Source organism: Lissotriton vulgaris, chromosome 12 (assembly GCF_964263255.1).
Source record: "Lissotriton vulgaris chromosome 12, aLisVul1.2, whole genome shotgun sequence".
In the NCBI taxonomy this organism is placed as follows: Eukaryota; Metazoa; Chordata; class Amphibia; order Caudata; family Salamandridae; genus Lissotriton; species Lissotriton vulgaris.
This window is the reverse complement of record NC_141700.1, coordinates 488958928-488978504: the sequence shown is the minus strand read 5'-3', so window position 1 is coordinate 488978504 and position 19577 is coordinate 488958928. Positions and strand designations below refer to the sequence as shown.

Sequence of the window (19577 nt, the reverse complement as noted above, 5' to 3'; positions counted from 1 at the left end):
TGCTCCACACTACTTTTCTACTCCAGCAATTGCCTCTGTGCACATATTCTTTATTGTCAGATCTGCCGTGAAACATTTCATATTTTTTCCAATACTGTGTAATGATTCACTGACTTATTGACACCTGAAACATGCTATTACCTCCCATCTAACTAGAACTACCTAAGGTAGAATAGGGCACAAGCAAGGAGAGATGTGCTTTGGCTGACAATAAATAAATCTGCATCAGTGAAGGCGATACATATCATAGACGTCATCTGAATATCATCTCATTAAATGTATCCCCATGCCTTCCCCAATCCTTTTTAGGTTTCGACTGGGGTACGGAGCTTTTAGCTCCGCCCCCAGAGAAATCTGTAGTTTCCAGTATGGGTGCCTTGAATACGCCCCTCTGTTTCATTGGCTAGCTCCATAAATGGAGGCTAGCCATTGGAACAGAGAGGCGTCCGTCATGGCCGGACCAGATTCGGGGGCGTTCCCGAGAATTTTTGGCTTTTGGCTACGTCATGCTACGTCAGCCAAAAGCCGGGAACGCCCCCGAATCTGGTCCGGCCGGGCCGTGCTTGCTGCTGTCCTGCCTTCCTCCGTGTCCCTCCTCCCGCCGTCCCCCCTCCAGTATATGCCTATTGAATGCATTGAGAGGTGAGTAAATTGTCAGTTGGATGTACTTTGTATACTTTTAGTTATATTCTCGAGTTCTCAGTATGTAAACGGAAGTATACACCAACTTAGATGCACACAGGTGAAAACCCGACAGTCATGACATCGTTTTACATGCATGTCTTCAGTGTGCTGTTTTCAACTGCATTGAGGTTGGCGCAGATTAAGCGACTGAAAACTGATTTTTTTTCAGAATACTTCTGAAATCACTGTTTGGGGGTTGCTCGAATTCGGTTGGTTTTTGCCGGAGGGTCAAATGCTAAATCTCGCCTTTTGAAGCCAAGGCTCGTCTTAATAGTTAACTAACTACGCGCTTTCAGATGAATGCGTCACACCTGTGACACTAACCACCGTCTGGACTGTGGTGGTGGTGCTTCTTCTGCGCGCCAGCTCCTGAACCGCTGGCATTGTCTGTCTGACACTCAATCGTTGTACGCGCAGGCGCACTGACTGCTCTGCCTCCCAAGTAACGCGTGACAGAGTTCTTCACGCGACTACGCGAGGCTTGCTTCCCAAGCCTCGTTTTTATCCAAGCTCGCTATTGGACTGCGTCCCGACGCCTCCCCTTCTTAGCGCCGGGCTCGTCCCTCGCTCGTGATCCACGAGATCCAGCGGGGACAGCTAGGTGCCGAGAGGGTGCTGAGCGTTGCGGGCGTATGTACAAGCGACCAGACTTCAGTATAAGATAAGTGTTTGAGTGTGAGCTTCTGCCTACCATTCTTAATCTCCCCTCTGTGTGTGTGTCCATTTTTACCCTGACAGGGTGTGCCATTGTCGCTCCCACCCCCCCTCTGAATCTATGGGGCGTGGTTCACACTGAATACAAGTGAGGACTCTGCCACCGTTTTTACTATTAGTGTGTCACCTTAAGCTCTCAATTTCACGGCCAGCAGGGCTGCGCATTAATATTACGCAGTCTTGTTATAACTACATTCACCCTTCGGGTATTTTCCCCGATACCTTTTTCATAGGTAATGTTACTACTTTGGACAGCCTACTGGGCTGCCCACACGGCCGTACTTAGCACTGCAAGCCCACGTGGCATTTACCACTCCATTCTATAAGCGCCAGGTCACAATACCTTGGCCCTAGTTGAGGCCCATTACCACCGTCTAAGGGCACAACTTCCATGTTATAACGTGATCTTCCCATACTGACCACGGCCATTGATAGGTCAGATAGCACGTACCACGCCACACCTAAAGTTGCATGGCAAAACCGTGATCATCAATGACCATCTGCTCATTTGTATGTTTCGTGTCTTGTCTGTCTGTCTGTCTTTTACCTACCTGCAGACTTTTGGGCTCCTCGCAACTGAGGCAAATCCCCAGCCTTTGGTTTGTATTTTCACGCACTTTTTTACACATAGTGCCACTGTTTTTAACTTTCACACCTACAGCAGGGTAGGCCTTAGCGCGCCTATACCTGTTGAGGTAACACCCACTTACTGGTCCTGACGAAAGCCCTGTAAACTCACACACTTTAAGGGCAGAAACATGTTGACCTTCCCCTAACAGGGAAACACCTGTATTTGTTGTGGATAGTTTCCCTGCACATAGTCTTAATTTTAATATGTCAAGTTGACCAGCGAATAAATGATTTTTTGGGACAACCTCTGACATTTTTAACTACACCTTCTTTTTCACACTCACTCTCACAACAACCCGCTCCGCAGTCTCCTGGCGTCGTAGCACACTCGGGAGGTACTCGATCTCCCGAGTGGACCCGATGATGAAGCATGTCACCACTAGGGTGAGTGAGGGTTTCTTGAAGAAATAATTTGTTTTTTCTAGAAAGTTAGCCCAGTGTATTGACCAACTACAGCTGGCCTCATACTAATACGTGCTATCCAGATCACACCCACGTCTCACTGACAGTCACTCTTCCTTTGTTTATTTATCTATTGATTGGGGACTAAGAGTGCCTCTGAACCCTGTCTCTCCCTTTGTTGATCGATATTCAGCTGCACACAGCAGTGAGAGTTTTTATCTTTCCCTTTTTCTCTTTGATTCCATTAAAAGAATCATAGATACAACCACGTGTATCTAAAGAAACCAAAAATGGCAACACCTATACCTAACCTGGGTTTAACTTTCACCACGGAGGAGATAGACGAACTACTGGCAGACCCAAACATCTTTGCAGATCCAGCAGTAGCCCAAGCAGTATCACACACAGCTGAATGGGAACAACTGACTGAAATAAAACGTGACAGAATTAGAACCATATTACATGGTACAATTCTGAAACAATACCTTACCTCTAACTCAGCCCCAAAAGGGCTGTTGGTCACCAATGCTCCTAGAATATTCTTAAACGATGCCACCTTTAGAAGGGATTGGGCCATGATTGCATGGCACTGCACAAGGGACTGGCTAGTGCTGATCATTAAAACAGCACTACGCCTATCAGAAACTCTACAAATTGAGATCCAACAGACAGAAGCCCAGTTCAAAACTACTATAACTGGATATAAAAAAAAGTTGGACGAAATCAACAGAGATCTTGTGGAATACAAAGACAACTTGATGCAAGCAAAACTAACAAAGTTCCAAAAGGATCTAAAAAAATTTAAATTTGAAAGCGTTTACCCTTACTCCGATCCTAACTATAGTATACCTAAAAAGGATTCCAATAAATCTGACGATTCAGACAGCCATTCGTCCAGTGGCAGCTCCATGAGCAACCAGAGCCCAAAACAAAGAGGACGCAGAGGGGGCAGAGGCAGGTTTAATTACCCTACCCAACAACCAAGGTGGCAGAACTATGGACAACCAAACAATGGTCCTCCACCCATGTTCTACCAACAACCCCAGTTCCCAATGATGAACTGGAACCCCTACATGCAACCCCCCTTTCCTCAGAACCACCCACCCATGCCTTTTTTAGGGAGAGGCGGGCGGGGACGGGGACGGGGACGGAGCAGAGGAACCACACAAGTGACCTGGGAGGACGAAGACTCAGTGGGGAAACACACTCGCAGTCACACAGCCAGCACGAGTGCAATCTAAGTCTCGTAACAAACCTCTCAAAGAAAATTCTGACACCAGAGGAAACAAAAGTCCTAGAGAGGGGCCTAGGGTTTGTCCCTACCTCACGTCCGGACAAATTTCGACTCCATTGCGAGCTAGCACAATTCTTCCGAAAACTCAAACTCAAGGCGTTTTTTGAGTCCAAAGAACAGCCCGAAACCCATGAACAGGAGTTTGATACAACATTCAGACCTAAATCTACCTTCATGCCACCACCACATTCCATACCAGCCGCAATCACAACCTTTGAACAGGCGGTCACAAAAGATCTGGAAGCCCTAGAAAACCCCAAACGGTACAACAACTTTTCGGCGGCGGAACACAAAGCCCTCGAGAACTTGAAAAATGACAAAGACATCGTCATTAAACCCGCCGATAAGGGCGGTGGAATCGTCATTCAGGACAGCAAAGACTACGATGATGCATGCCTGTCCCTCCTTAATGACAGAACCAATTACACCCTCCTCAATACAGATCCAACTGCTGACATGAAAGCACGAATATCCACCATTGTTCAGGAGGCTGAGTTGAATGAACATATCTCAGCTCATGAGGCGGCATTTCTCACGGCAGGGGGGCCAACAATCCCTTATTTTTATACACTGCCAAAAACTCATAAGAATAGATTACCGCCACCCGGACGCCCCATAGTGTCTGGCATTGGCTCAGTACTCGAACCGCTATCTACATTCTGCGACCACTACCTGAAGCCAATAGTACAAAACTCCAGCACATATCTAAAGGATACTAAAAGCCTTCTCAGGCTACTGAATGACATCTCTTTCGAACCAGACTCAGTCATCTTAGTCACTATGGACATAGAGAGTCTATACACGAGTATCCCGCAAGAAGAAACATTACGGGTACTGGCACAAGCACTGGACACAGTGACTTGGGAATATGTCACACCTAAGGCGTTCATTCTACAATGTGCAAGGATGGCACTAAAAGAAAATTATTTTGAGTACAAGGGACAACTGTACCTCCAATGCACAGGGACATCTATGGGCAGCACCTTCGCTCCAAGCGTAGCGGGGCTGTACGTGTACGATTTCGAGACTAAACATATTCTGCCCCCTTCGAACCCGTTTGCCTCCTCCATAGGCCTATGGAAGAGGTACATAGATGATATTCTCATACTATGGACGGGCACTGAAGACAAACTTACTGAATTCTTAAGCTGGGTCAACACTCTTGACCCTTATTTAAAATTCACAAACAACTACAGCAAAGAATCAATAGTCTTCCTGGATGTGGTGATTAAGATCAATGGGACAGCTCTCACTACTGTGACCCATCACAAACCTACAGCGAGGAATAACCTTCTACAATTCAGTAGCTTCCACCCTAGACCACTACGTGAGAACCTGCCCTACGGGCAATATCTCCGCCTTAGAAGGAACTGCAGTAGTACTACGGACTACAAAAGACAGGCAGAGGACCTAACTGTCAAATTGAAACAAAGAGGCTACCCTCAAGGTATCCTAAATAAAGGGCAGCTCAGGGCCCGGAACCAACCCCGGGAAGCCCTTCTGGAAGAGAACGAAAAATTGGACACAGAGATCCCTTTGACGTGTGTCACAACATACAGCACACTATCAGACAATGTAAAAAAGTCAATAAACAAAAATTGGAGAATTATCACCAGTAGCATTGGTAACTGGGAGAAACCATTGTTTTCCTTTAAAAAGGGCAGGAGTATTAAGGATGCCCTGGTACATACAAGGCCCATAGCAAGTCAATCATCACTTATCAGATCTGTGACTGAACCGTGGAATTTACCCCCCGTAACTGGACACTTTCCTTGCACTGACTGCAGTGTCTGTCATCTGACCACTCACACTAAACAGTTAAATTTGGAACCGGGGAAAGTATGGACACAGAGGTCTCACACTAACTGCAATTCCACCCATGTGGTTTATCTGATCACCTGCCCGTGTGCCAAAAGATATGTAGGCATGACAACTCGGAAAGTTAAGACACGCATTGGCGAACATCGCAGCAATGTTCGCTGTAAGAAAGTAACGACAAAACTCAGCGAACATTTCCTGCAAGCTAATCATACCCCCAATGACATGTTCTGGACGGTAATCGAACAGGTCAACAACCCCAGGAATAGAGACAATATCCTGTTCGAAAAAGAGCAACGCTGGGTCTACAGACTCAACACACATAATGAAGGTCTTAATGACCAAATACCTTGGGCCAGCGTTCTTAAATAGTATCTCCTTCCAACTGCCTTGATTGTACTTTCCCGGCTAATGAGATCGCCAATTTTGCGACTTCCATGACTACACCGACACCTTCTAAATACCCTCTCATGGTGATAGCCACTCATCACCCATACCGACTTTGTGTACCCCCGTGTTTCATCCCATAGTACACAATTATCTGTGGGCATAACCCATTCTCTCCCATATGGAATCATAGATAGTAGATACTCTATGCCTTTGTCTGGTATATCATCAATCAGCTAATGAACTTAAATCCTCCATCAGTGTTAATTTTTTCGTAATTGCCTATTTTTTAACACTGCAACATAGCGGACCTCTGATGTATGTCCCCTTGAGCCGGTCCGTTTGTTTGTTTACATGGTGCAAGCCTCGTTCCGAATGCCGGCGTCCAGCTTGCGTGTCAAGCCTCGTTCTGGCTGACACTCAATCGTTGTACGCGCAGGCGCACTGACTGCTCTGCCTCCCAAGTAACGCGTGACAGAGTTCTTCACGCGACTACGCGAGGCTTGCTTCCCAAGCCTCGTTTTTATCCAAGCTCGCTATTGGACTGCGTCCCGACGCCTCCCCTTCTTAGCGCCGGGCTCGTCCCTCGCTCGTGATCCACGAGATCCAGCGGGGACAGCTAGGTGCCGAGAGGGTGCTGAGCGTTGCGGGCGTATGTACAAGCGACCAGACTTCAGTATAAGATAAGTGTTTGAGTGTGAGCTTCTGCCTACCATTCTTAATCTCCCCTCTGTGTGTGTGTCCATTTTTACCCTGACAGGGTGTGCCATTGTCGCTCCCACCCCCCCTCTGAATCTATGGGGCGTGGTTCACACTGAATACAAGTGAGGACTCTGCCACCGTTTTTACTATTAGTGTGTCACCTTAAGCTCTCAATTTCACGGCCAGCAGGGCTGCGCATTAATATTACGCAGTCTTGTTATAACTACATTCACCCTTCGGGTATTTTCCCCGATACCTTTTTCATAGGTAATGTTACTACTTTGGACAGCCTACTGGGCTGCCCACACGGCCGTACTTAGCACTGCAAGCCCACGTGGCATTTACCACTCCATTCTATAAGCGCCAGGTCACAATACCTTGGCCCTAGTTGAGGCCCATTACCACCGTCTAAGGGCACAACTTCCATGTTATAACGTGATCTTCCCATACTGACCACGGCCATTGATAGGTCAGATAGCACGTACCACGCCACACCTAAAGTTGCATGGCAAAACCGTGATCATCAATGACCATCTGCTCATTTGTATGTTTCGTGTCTTGTCTGTCTGTCTGTCTTTTACCTACCTGCAGACTTTTGGGCTCCTCGCAACTGAGGCAAATCCCCAGCCTTTGGTTTGTATTTTCACGCACTTTTTTACACATAGTGCCACTGTTTTTAACTTTCACACCTACAGCAGGGTAGGCCTTAGCGCGCCTATACCTGTTGAGGTAACACCCACTTACTGGTCCTGACGAAAGCCCTGTAAACTCACACACTTTAAGGGCAGAAACATGTTGACCTTCCCCTAACAGGGAAACACCTGTATTTGTTGTGGATAGTTTCCCTGCACATAGTCTTAATTTTAATATGTCAAGTTGACCAGCGAATAAATGATTTTTTGGGACAACCTCTGACATTTTTAACTACACCTTCTTTTTCACACTCACTCTCACAACAACCCGCTCCGCAGTCTCCTGGCGTCGTAGCACACTCGGGAGGTACTCGATCTCCCGAGTGGACCCGATGATGAAGCATGTCACCACTAGGGTGAGTGAGGGTTTCTTGAAGAAATAATTTGTTTTTTCTAGAAAGTTAGCCCAGTGTATTGACCAACTACAGCTGGCCTCATACTAATACGTGCTATCCAGATCACACCCACGTCTCACTGACAGTCACTCTTCCTTTGTTTATTTATCTATTGATTGGGGACTAAGAGTGCCTCTGAACCCTGTCTCTCCCTTTGTTGATCGATTGTCTGTGCACCCCCACGCCCCTCCCTGGCCGGGCAGGTTCTACTTCTTGTCCTCAGAGGGGCCAGGGCCCCCTCCACCCCCAGAGACGGGGAGGCTGCCCGGTATCTGAGGCGGGCTCCGGAGACAAAGGCCTCCTGCGCGGCACCCCCGGCCTTTCCTTTCATCCTGCCGGGGACTTCACACCTCAGTCTGGGGCATTGTCCGAGCGAGAGCAGGAACTGACGGGGGCCGAGACAAAGCGCCCGCCATAAAATGCTAAAGGCTGCTCTTCCTGCGTCTCTTTCTTCCTATCTGTCGCCCTCCCGTTCTTACTTTCTATCTTTCCCTTTAGTTTGCTTTTCATTCTTTAAGTCTTGTTCCTGGATGCGAGCTAACAGTAATGCTTGAACTTGTCTCCTGCTGAATATAGCGCAAGTTTCAGTGTTAGGAAAAACTTGGGAAAGCCTGATGACATCAAAAGATTTTTTTTACAGATGCTAGTCATGGAATAACAAGGCCTTTACCACAAGCTAAGCAATCTTTTAAGATGCCTCGTGTTAATGACGCTTCCTCATTTTCCCAATTGAGTGCCACAACAACAGGGGGGGAGGGGGGGATTTGAACCCAGCCACCTATATAGCCTAGACCCAGCTGGTGACGGCCGCTGCAAGCGGACTGCCAAAGGCACCCGGGGGTGTGGGAGGGGGGAATACTACCTTAGTTTACCTCCCCGAAAGCGCACACTCTCTAGTACGTAGCATAAACTAGGCCTGTAGGACAATAAATGGCTTTTAAGCTAGCTCCGCGGGTTGTCTGCAGTTGATCGGTGTAAACTGCTGGACACGGGTTCGAGTCACAGCTTTCATAGATGTAATGCGGGCGGTCGAACCAGTGCCTCGGTTTACCAAGACTCATTACAGCGCCAAGAAGGGATAGCGTGTAGAGTGCGATGCACATTACCACGTGCACGGCTCGTGCACCGTTGCTTTGGGTCTGTTGTAACCTGCCCTCTGTGCTCGGAGCCTGCCCCTCGTGCACTAACCCTCCCACACTACAACCCTCCCTGCTTGAAAACTCGGATCCTTCAGTCGGCCACAGAATCCGCTCAGCCCGACTTTGCAATTAAAGCGCTTTGCCGGGCACAGAGTGGAGGAGATCCGTGGTGAACTTCGTTGTTTGATGCAGTGTCGGCTACAACTGCCCCCACCCTCCTCAATAGCTCACTTGTTTTAATTAATGTTCATTCGTTTGTATACTTGGGCAGCTTTTTCGTTTTTTGTTGTTGCTGTTTTAAATAGCATGAACTCGACCCGACGGTATTGGAGCGCTTTACACGAGCACCAGTTACCTTACACAAGGACTCGTTAATTTTTGTAAGCACGGGGAGATTACGTGATTTGTCCAGAGTCCCAGGATGTTGAGCCCACGCCGAGATTGCAACCTGGTTCCTCCGTTATAAAGTCGCCAGCTCTGGTTGTTACGCCGCACCCGCTCCCTTTGTTTTTTTTTTGCTGTGCTTCAGAGCGGCAGGAGTTAAATCCCAGACGGATGCTGCAGAAAGGTTGCCTGTTCCTCCGCTAGACTGCTGTGAACAGGTAGCACTATTAATGGGAAGAACTCGCATCACAACCCGATCAACCTTTATTTTACAATTTCACGAAAAATATGGTATGTCGCATCCAGATGCTTCAGAGCAAAACCTGCAAACTATTCATGGTAGAAATATAATATTTAGGAATGGGTGTCTGGCTCTGTGTGTGTGTGTCTGGCTCTGTCTGTGTGTCTGGCTCTGTGTGTGTCTGGCTGGCTCTCTGTGTGTGTCTGGCTCTGTGTGTGTGTCTGGCTCTGTGCGTGTGTGTGTCTGGCTCTGTGTGTGTGTGTGTCTGGCTCTGTGTGTGTGTGTGTCTGGCTCTGTGTGTGTGTGTCTGGCTCTGTGTGTGTGTCTGGCTCTGTGTGTGTGTGTGCCTGGCTCTGTGTGTGTGTGTGTGTCTGGCTCTGTGTGTGTGTGTGTCTGGCTCTGTGTGTGTGTGTGTCTGGCTCTGTGTGTGTGTGTGTCTGTCTCTGTGTGTGTGTGTGTCTGGCTCTGTGTGTGTGTGTGGGTCTGGCTCTGTGTGTGTGTGTGTCTGGCTCTGTGTGTGTGTGTGTGTGTCTGGCTCTGTGTGTGTGTGTGTGTCTGGCTCTGTGTGTGTGTGTCAGGCTCTGTGTGTGTGTGTGTCTGGCTCTGTGTGTGTGTGTCTGGCTCTGTGTGTGTGTGTGTGTCTGGCTCTGTGTGTGTGTGTGTGTCTGGCTCTGTGTGTGTGTCTGGCTCTGTGTGTGTGTGTGTGTCTGGCTCTGTGTGTGTGTCTGGCTCTGTGTGTGTGTGTGTGTCTGGCTCTGTGTGTGTGTGTGTGGCTCTGTGTGTGTGTGTGTGTGGCTCTGTGTGTGTGTGTGTCTGGCTCTGTGTGTGTGTGTGTGTGTCTGGCTCTGTGTGTGTGTGTGTGTCTGGCTCTGTGTGTGTGTGTGTCTGGCTCTGTGTGTGTGTCTGGCTCTGTGTGTGTGTGTCTGGCTCTGTGTGTGTGTGTGTGTCTGGCTCTGTGTGTGTGTATGTCTGGCTCTCTGTGTGTGTGTGTGTGTCTGGCTCTGTGTGTGTGTCTGGCTGTGTGTGTGTGTGTGTGTCTGGCTGTGTGTGTGTGTGTGTGTCTGGCTCTGTGTGTGTGTGTGTCTGGCTCTGTGTGTGTGTGTGTCTGGCTCTGTGTGTGTGTGTGTCTGGCTCTGTGTGTGTGTGTGTCTGGCTCTGTGTGTGTGTGTCTGGCTCTGTGTGTGTGTGTGTGTCTGGCTCTGTGTGTGTGTGTGTGTGTGTGTCTGGCTCTGTGTGTGTGTCTGGCTGTGTGTGTGTGTGTCTGGCTGTGTGTGTGTGTGTCTGGCTGTGTGTGTGTGTGTCTGGCTGTGTGTGTGTGTGTGTGTCTGGCTCTGTGTGTGTGTGTGTGTCTGGCTCTGTGTGTGTGTGTCTGGCTCTGTGTGTGTGTGTCTGGCTCTGTGTGTGTGTGTCTGGCTCTGCGTGTGTGTGTGTGTGTATTTGTGTGTGGGGCTCTGTGTGTGAGCAATGCCAATAGCTCTAACTTTTCCAAAGGCGAAACCATTGCATTGTAAATGCTTGTTTGTTCTTTTACCTGCTATCACCCCAAAATATGCCCCAACACTTTTCTTTTTGACCCGCTTCCCTCTCTCAAAACGTATTAACTATCTCTAATAGGCTTTTTATTTTTAGAGATTTGAAAATCAGGGCAAGTGACTCTTATAATGCTCCCACTCAAAATATCTTGAATGTATGGACATCCTTAGTTTAAATTTGTTGGTACTGAACCAACTCACTAAGATGTCACACTGTCAATCAACTGTTTTTCCTACTTCCTGGATGTCTCAGGGAGCTTTCTTGGACAGATAACTTTTAAGTCGATTTCTTTAATAAAAGCAAGTTTGCAATGATTACAAACATTCCCTGAATTGTGATCACCCATCCATACAAATATATCTGACCACATAGCAAGCATGATATGTGCAATCTATAGGTTATAAACTAGATTGTACGAAGGCAAAAAAAAGAAATAATCCAAAGCCTACATCACTTAGGTAAATAACTTGTCTAAAGAATTGTTCTATATTTAAAGATTTTGTCACTCAACAACTCAGTGTCTACCCTTGAAACACTGTTGAAATATCTCAGTGATAACTTCTTGTCCTTCTTCACACATAACATTGATGTTCTCAGGGTGTTCATTTCTACCATTGCTCTAATGATTTGGTAACCAATCTTGTTATCAAGAGTTACAAAACATTCCTTTTTTAATTTTTTTATTTCTTTATTGAGATGTTGCGATGGATCGAAGTAGAAAACAAGAATCAGTACATATATAATACAGTTACACAATCAGAATGAATACATTAACAACAATAAATAGCGAATATAAAAGACACATAGCTTTGAAAATTCATACCAGGGCAGATCAATAAATATATACAAGGGGACAGCTTTTCTCTATTCACACTTCTCCTTACATTTTCAACGTCTAGATTCCATCCATTTCCTGAGGGGGCCCACATGTTTCTGCCCATTTCCCGTGTTTTCTTTCCCTTAAAATCATACAAGCACTCCTCAATATTGTGCATTCCTAAAAGCCTAGTGAGCCACATCTGGAATGTGGGTCCTGAAGTGTCTTTCCAACCAGCAGAGATTAGTACAGCTACTGAGATAAAAAGAAGGGCTTCCGCACCCCCTTCTGCCTTCAGCTTGCCGTCAGTACCTAACAAAACCACAGTAGGGGATAGAGCGATGTTTTGCTCTAGCAGCCCCTCCAAAAACAACTGCATCTCCCTAAGGACTGGGGCCAAGTTCGGGCAGTGATAAAACATATGAAGTAAATCTGCGGGACTCATATTACAGCTAGGGCAGCTGTCATTAACTCTTACGCCCCAGGTAAACAGTTTGGAGGGGGTATAGTGCAAATTAAAAAGGGTCTTGTAGTGCTGAGCCCTCAGGTTTGAAGACCGAAAGAGTTTTTTATTCAAAACTAAGGCAAGATCTAGGTCCACATCTGGATCGCCAATTTTCTGAGCCAAGGTAGTTTCCGTTTTTTCCAGATCGTCTTCAAGCTCTTGTTGAAGGTAATTATACCCTATTCTGATTTTCCTACCCCCCTTTCTCAGGTAGTCGACTATTGGGTTAATCATAGAAAGAGATCCTAAGCCTAATTGCAAGTAATGTTTGAGCAATTTGCCCATATAATAGCCACTGACTTGCTGGAATACCAAATTTCTGCTGCAGTATATCAAAACCAAGAATATCACTGCCTACCATAACACCCCCCAAGCACTTTACACCCAGCTCCTTCCAGAGTCGACTGTTCCTATTCTGACCTAAATGGGAAAAGAGGTTAGAGTTCCACAAATCGATATTACAGTTAATTTTTGGGATGTTCAGAAATTTCATTACAGACTTCCAGGTCCCCCACGCCCCCATCAGAATCTTGTATCTAGCTCTCTTGTAGTACCTGCGGTCGACTTCGCACATTAGTAGACCCACAGCCTTCCTTCCCAGTAAGAGCTCAAAGATGGAGGGAGGTACATGATTAACAGGCTAGACTTCTGATACTACAGGATCGTATTGAAGCAGTATATTTATTTGTACCAATAAGCACGTCCAGTGATACAACCTGAGATTAGGCATCGCCAAACCGCCCCTCGCCAGTGGTTGTGACATACGAGCGATCGATCGTCTTGTTTTCCCATACTGCCAGATGAATCGAATAAATACTGCTTCTATTTTCCTGATCATCACCTCTTTCAATAACAATGGGATAGCACGGAACAGGTAGAGGAGCTTAGGAAACATAGTCATTTTTAAGACATTTACCCTACCAATCAGTGATAAATGTAGCACATCAATCCTTTTCAGCTCCTTTTCATTTAAATCTATCAGGGGTAAATATTTATCTGCAATAATCTTATTCACATTGGCGTTCACCCTTACACCCAAATACACAGCTGACTCCACATATCTTTGATCTACCTTTATGATGTTATTCGTACAGAGTACCTGTTGTTTTTCCTCATTCAAGCGATAGCCTGACCGCCCACCAAAATCCTTAGCCAGTTGACATAGCTTAACCACAGCTTGTTGAGGATCCGTAGTTATAATTGCCAGGTCGTCAGCATACGCTAACAATTAAGTAGTATGACCATTTAGTATTACTGGGGTAATCTGTTCAGAAGCTAAGATTTTCTGAATGAGAGGATCGATATACAATGAGAACAAGATCTGAGAGCAAGGGCATCCTTGCCGAGTACCCCTTCTGATTATTATTTCATCCGATCATTGGCCCATGACCGTATCCCTCGGCACCGGGTCCCTGTACATCGCCTTGATAGCTCTCATACTCTTATTCCCAAAACCTCTTCCGGCTAGAATGCCCCAAAAAAATTCCCAGACCACGCGGTCGAATGCTTTCTCCGCATCGAGGAGGATCATGGCCATCTCTCCACCGGTGGCAGCAATGGCATCAAGTAAAGCAATAGGACGTCTTGTATGGTCCGTAGTGCCTCTACCTGGCACAAACCCATGCTGCCACAGGGAAACAAGTCGGCCAATGATCCCCCCCAATCTCTTCGCCCATACCTTGGAATATAATTTCGTGTCCGCATTAATAAGCGAAATCGGCCGATATGAGCCTGGGTTAGTTTTGGATTTACCCTTTTTGTGGATATGACAATATTTGTCTCTTTCCAGGAATCTACCTGCCATATTCCAGTCAACCGAGATATTCAGGTCACCACACATTATAATCGGTGTTGGCCAGTTTGCAAGCTCTCTCACCAATAAATCAAACACATCCGGGTCATCATGGTTTGAGCCGTACACTGTACACATCGTATAACCAAGGGTCAACTCGGCTATTTCCCATCTCCCTGAGCTATCAACCTTAGATCTCTTGGCCCCACCTAAAGTTTGTTTAGCCAGAATGGCGACCCCCCTAACTATTGAGGTTTGCGGGGAACAGGCAAGTAGCTCGTAGATCCTTATGTTCAGTAGATTCCTTTTAGCCCAGGGAAGGTGGGTTTCTTGCAAACACAGAATGTCGATATTATTATATTTAACAAAATTACCCAATCTTTGGCGCTTCCTCCAATCATTTAACCCTCCAACGTTGATGGTACAGATTTTAATGTGTGGCATAATCTTGGATTGAATTTCTCAAACAAAAGAAAACAAACACCCAGGACTTATCCGTTGTTGTCAATGAAATCCTCTGATGGAGACCGCAAACCTCGTTACACCAAAACAACTCATTTTTAACTTTTTCCTCCTTCCCCCGCCGCCTCCCACCCCTCATCCCCCCCACCCTCCCCAACCTACCCTTCCCAACCGGCCCACCCCCCCCCCACCCACACACCCACTCATGTGAGGCACTCAGACCTGGTCTGTGCACGTGTTGGATCGCGATTGAAGCAGTGGAGATGAAAACAAACAATACCTACACCCTGCACCCTGAATATGAATAAATGACAATTTAATGCCTGAACGCCACAAGTACACCACACCCCACAAACCCACAATTTATGATACTAACGATAGTTTGGTTAACAAGCCAACCAATATACCATTAAACATCTCGTGGGACAGAAAATTAATTTGAGCAAGATCAGACCCCCTGAGAATCTAAATATTCTTTGGCTTTAATTTCAGAAGCGAAATACAGAGTTCTTCCACCATTAATTATTTTCAGTTGAGCCGGGTTGATCAGATATGCCTGCATATTTTTTATCTTGAAATGGTTTTATCAGTTGCCTCAACCTCCAACGTCTCTCAACAGTTATATGACAGAAGCCAGGGCGGACAAAAAACGATATCCCTTCAACAACCTTCTTTGAATCTGGTCTTGCTCTTTCCGAAATCGCCTGTCTCAACACAAAGTTACCCAGGAATATTAGTATAGCTCTTGGCTTGTCCCCTTCCTTTGAATTCCTACCCAGTCTGAATGGGGTGCGGTGAGCCCGCTGAATTTCGTCTGCCCAATTCCAGCCTGACAATTCTGCGAATGCTTGCTCAAAGAGCTTGATGACAAACGCTCTCACGTCGGGCCCTTCAACCCCCTCCGGGCACTCCCAAAATCCGGAGGTTATTGCGCCTCAGCCGGTTCTCCAAGTCCTCCAGCTTCCATTGGATATCTGTTATTTGAGCGCTTTGGGTATCTACCTTACTGGTGGCAGCCGCTGTCTCCGTCTCTGTTGAGACTACTCTCTCCTCGAGATTAGATACTCGATCCCCCAAGTTAACACACACTTTGGACAGTTTTCTCACAGCGCCCTGCATCTTTCTAACAGCAGCCTGTGCCTTACGACTGTCCTGTTGAGTCTCTTCTCTGTGTGCAATGATCTCCTGGTGGATCACCTCTAGGAGTGACATCTGTGCAGCTTCCCCGCATGGGCTCCCAAGTAGTGGCATAGCTGAAGAGTGATCCCAACTGAGCTCCTGCGTTCTGCTTCCAGCTGGCGGTTTCGCCGCAATTATTGGTGACTCATGCTCATGCTCTGGTTCGCTTTCTGAGTCCTGTTGAGTCTCTTCTCTGTGTGCAATGATCTCCTGGTGGATCACCTCTAGGAGTGACATCTGTGCAGCTTCCCCGCATAGGCTCCCAAGTAGTGGCATAGCTGAGGAGTGATCCCAACTGAGCTCCTGCGTTCTGCTTCCAGCTGGCGGTTTCGCCGCAATTATTGGTGACTCATGCTCATGCTCTGGTTCGCTTTCTGAGTCCAGGTTACTATCTTCCTGTACAGAGCTGTTGTCTTCCTCCGACCACTTGCCGCCTTCTGATACAGAAAAGAAACACTCGCTTGGGCCCTTTTCTTTATCTCTCAATCTATCAGAGTCAGGAATTGCTGCATTATTCGCCAGAACGAGCTCCTGTACTCCTGCCAATTCCAGCTCTGCCTTGGATAATTCTTCTGGACCCGCTGTTACTGTATCCACGAGACTTGCTGGTTCTGCGTTTTTCGCTGCCCCTCCTTGTATCACTACCACTTCTTGTAACAGATTTTTCGTGCCGTTAGATTGCCCATCAGTCTCTCCAGTGCTCTGGAGGCAGTCGACAGCTGATCCCGGCAAGGGAGAGGGTACTCCTACGCCCCCCCCTTCAACCTCTCCGACCACTGCGGCCACTTCAACCACTTCAGCCTGGCCCCCCTCCTCTGGCAAAGCGTTAGTTTTTAGGCCCTTTTCTTTGCCCATTTTAACAAAAATATCGGCAATCGGACCGTCGGCCTGCTTAACTTTAGCCGCCAGCTGTTGCTGTTTCCTTACCGAGGTGTCTGTTTCCTCTGCCGGTTGTCCTCCTCCTCGGCTGCAGTCGTCCTCTTTGATGCGGCTTTGGAGCTTGCATTCACTTTGGGAGCCATGGCCCCCTCCTCCTTTCCCTGTTGCTGTGCCACCAATTCTGTGAGCCTCGAACACCTCGCACAGCTCGTCCCGATTCAGCCAAGAGCTCCGTCTGACTCCGCGAACACGGCGGACTCCGCGACTCCGGACTCCTCCTCTCCGTACGAGCTCTGCCTCCGGACGCGAGCACTCTCACGGCCAGCCTTAGCTCGCACAGCAGCCGTCCAACGGGTCCGCGGCAGGTAAGGGGCAAAAACATAGATCTCTCCTCGCCGTTCCGCCGTTCTACCGGTTACATTCAATATACCGATTCCACCATCTTTTCAAGTGGCTGCGTGACGTCTTTCGTGGCGCATTCAATCCATAATCAGGGCTCTGACCGCATCCCCACTGCTTCACTGCTCACGGCCGTCCTAAGCAGCCACCATTTTGCCTCGAATCATCTGACTGGCCTTGAGTTACAAAACATTCCTTTGTGAGTTTTCCACTATTAATGAGATGAGTATGCATACAATCTTGGACACCTTCAATGTCAAGCAAGATAATCTTAGATTCTTTGCTCCTACATTAATCATCAACGGGCTAAATAATGCCTCTAACTACTGGACGTATTCTAAATGGTTAACTAAGTAATTCCCAGTCAGGGGTTAGACCAAGGTGAATCACAGTATGACGACTGTGCTAAATATTAGGGATGAGCTCCTCTATATACTTGATCAAGGCTTTCTCTAATCTCTGATTTTGCTGGATTCGTCAAATTCCTTTGGTACCATTCAAGGTACTTTATTCTAGCACAATTAATCAACATCATTGCCAATCATCAGCTTAAAACACTCAAGTACAACAAATAAATACACCAAAGCTGATAACGAGTAATGATATCATGGGCCCAATCTCTTTATAGTTCACTGTAAGCCAAGTGACACCATTGATCAACAGATGCTCCTTGGCAGACTGGCTGATCAACAGATACTAGTGGAACTGCACTCTAACGGTGTCCATATTTCCTCTAAACAGTACACTTCAAGTTAATGTGGACAATTTACTTTCAGGGACAAACAAAATGAAGTGCACTGTAGCACAAGGCTCAGCCTTGTCACCAGCGCCTTTCAACACCTAATTGGTAACGCTTACTTTCATTCAGCATAACCTTTTTACCAAAGGTTTACAGATGATACTCACTTTGGTGAATATCATCAAGGACCGGCGATAATTATCTCTAAGCGCACTTAGCGCTAGGATAATTATTGCTGGGTAACGTGGAGTTTTATCGATGAGATAGCGTGCTATTAGCAACGCTTATCTCAAAAGCGATAAGATTCCAAGCCCTACTGCCAAATGTGGGATTATCGCTGGAAATCCAGCTATAATCTCACAAAGTTTGGCGTTAGCTTGATGATAGGGCGAGGCATACTTAACCATGATATCCACCATACATAGGATAGGATATCATGGCTAAGTCAGTTTCGAAGCAGGCGTAAGGAAAGAAGCGATAACAGAGGTTATCGTTACTTTGCTTGTCACTCTGCAGGTTAGCGTGCCCCTTGTTAATTGGAGAAATGTCGCTTAGCGACATTTCTCCAGTTATGTCAGGGCAGGAACGCCCACTTTGCATTTTATTAGAGATGCAAAGCTGGGCGTTCTGTAAACAGGCTTCACGCGATAGCGTGAACTTGCTGATTAGGCTTTGTCTCCCACTTCACAAAGTCTGTGCTGGGTGGCCAACACCTGCACCCTAGCGCTATTTTCAAGTAGCTTCCGCATTTCTCTCTAATGCAACTTTAGACGGTGCTCCATCCCAAGGGGACTCATGCTCCCCTTCCTATTTGTCTTCTAATTCCCAAATGGCCCATTCAGTGGAGTGGCAATGTAATGTTGCTCCTTTTTCTGCACTCCAATGTGGGCCTGTGTGTGACCCCATATTACGCCTCCCAAATCGTTATCCTGGATTCTAGCGACCCCAAATTGTCTGCAAAGAATTGTTCCTCTCTAAGTCTTATATTGTCCTTACACTGTGCATTTTTTAGGTACCATGGGTCAATTCTTGGGGGTAATATGTGGTCCTTTCTTGTCCCTTTCAGCTGAGCCTGAACCGGAGATTGGTCGGATATGCCCCACACAATGTGCCTGATGTCCCTAAAATGTCCCAGGTAACTGAACTGCGTGATCAAGTAATCTCATCTAGAGAACCCTCCATGAGCTGCCAACATATGTGTGTATTGCTTAAGGATCGGGTGGTGGTGATGCCATACATCACCCAAGCCCATAACGTCTATGAAGTCTCCTAGGGCTCCAACCTTTGCCCGAGGATGCATTTCCCAATGCGTCCACGTCTGTTGAGATAACATTGTTCATGTCTCCCCCAAATATTAACTGTCTCTCTGGGAGATGCAGGAGTAGCGCTTGTAGCTCATTTAGCATTAAAGCCTGCAGTTTTGGTGGGATATAAACCAAGCGGAAGTTGAGTACCCGTTTCTCCCAGGGACCACCCACCACATCTCTAACTTTTATCTGTTGGGGTTTTCTTTGGCACAAAGGGAAATTATTTCTTACATAATATCCCCACTCCTCTGGAGCCTGTTGTATATCCTGTATGTGCTAGTAGCTTGTACCCCAGCCTATCGTGGGATTTGCATTGGTTGCCTTTTAAATGTGTTTCTTGAAGTAACACAATGTCTGGGCATGTTTTTTAATAAAATGCATTACTACTGAGTGCTTAATTTGGCCGTTCAAGCCATGAATGTTCCAGGACAAAACTTTCATCCTTTGCGTCTGTGGGTCAGCCATGGTAACACCTTCTTTCCT

At 46.9% G+C, this 19577-nt stretch overlaps 1 protein-coding gene across 1 annotated transcript in view; it reads right to left on the bottom strand.

The window, feature by feature from the left end:
* The window catches only part of LOC147676821 (uncharacterized), a 318542-nt gene that overhangs the window by 160250 nt on the left and 138715 nt on the right, over positions 1-19577 (bottom strand). The gene's annotated exons all lie outside the window — the stretch shown is intronic.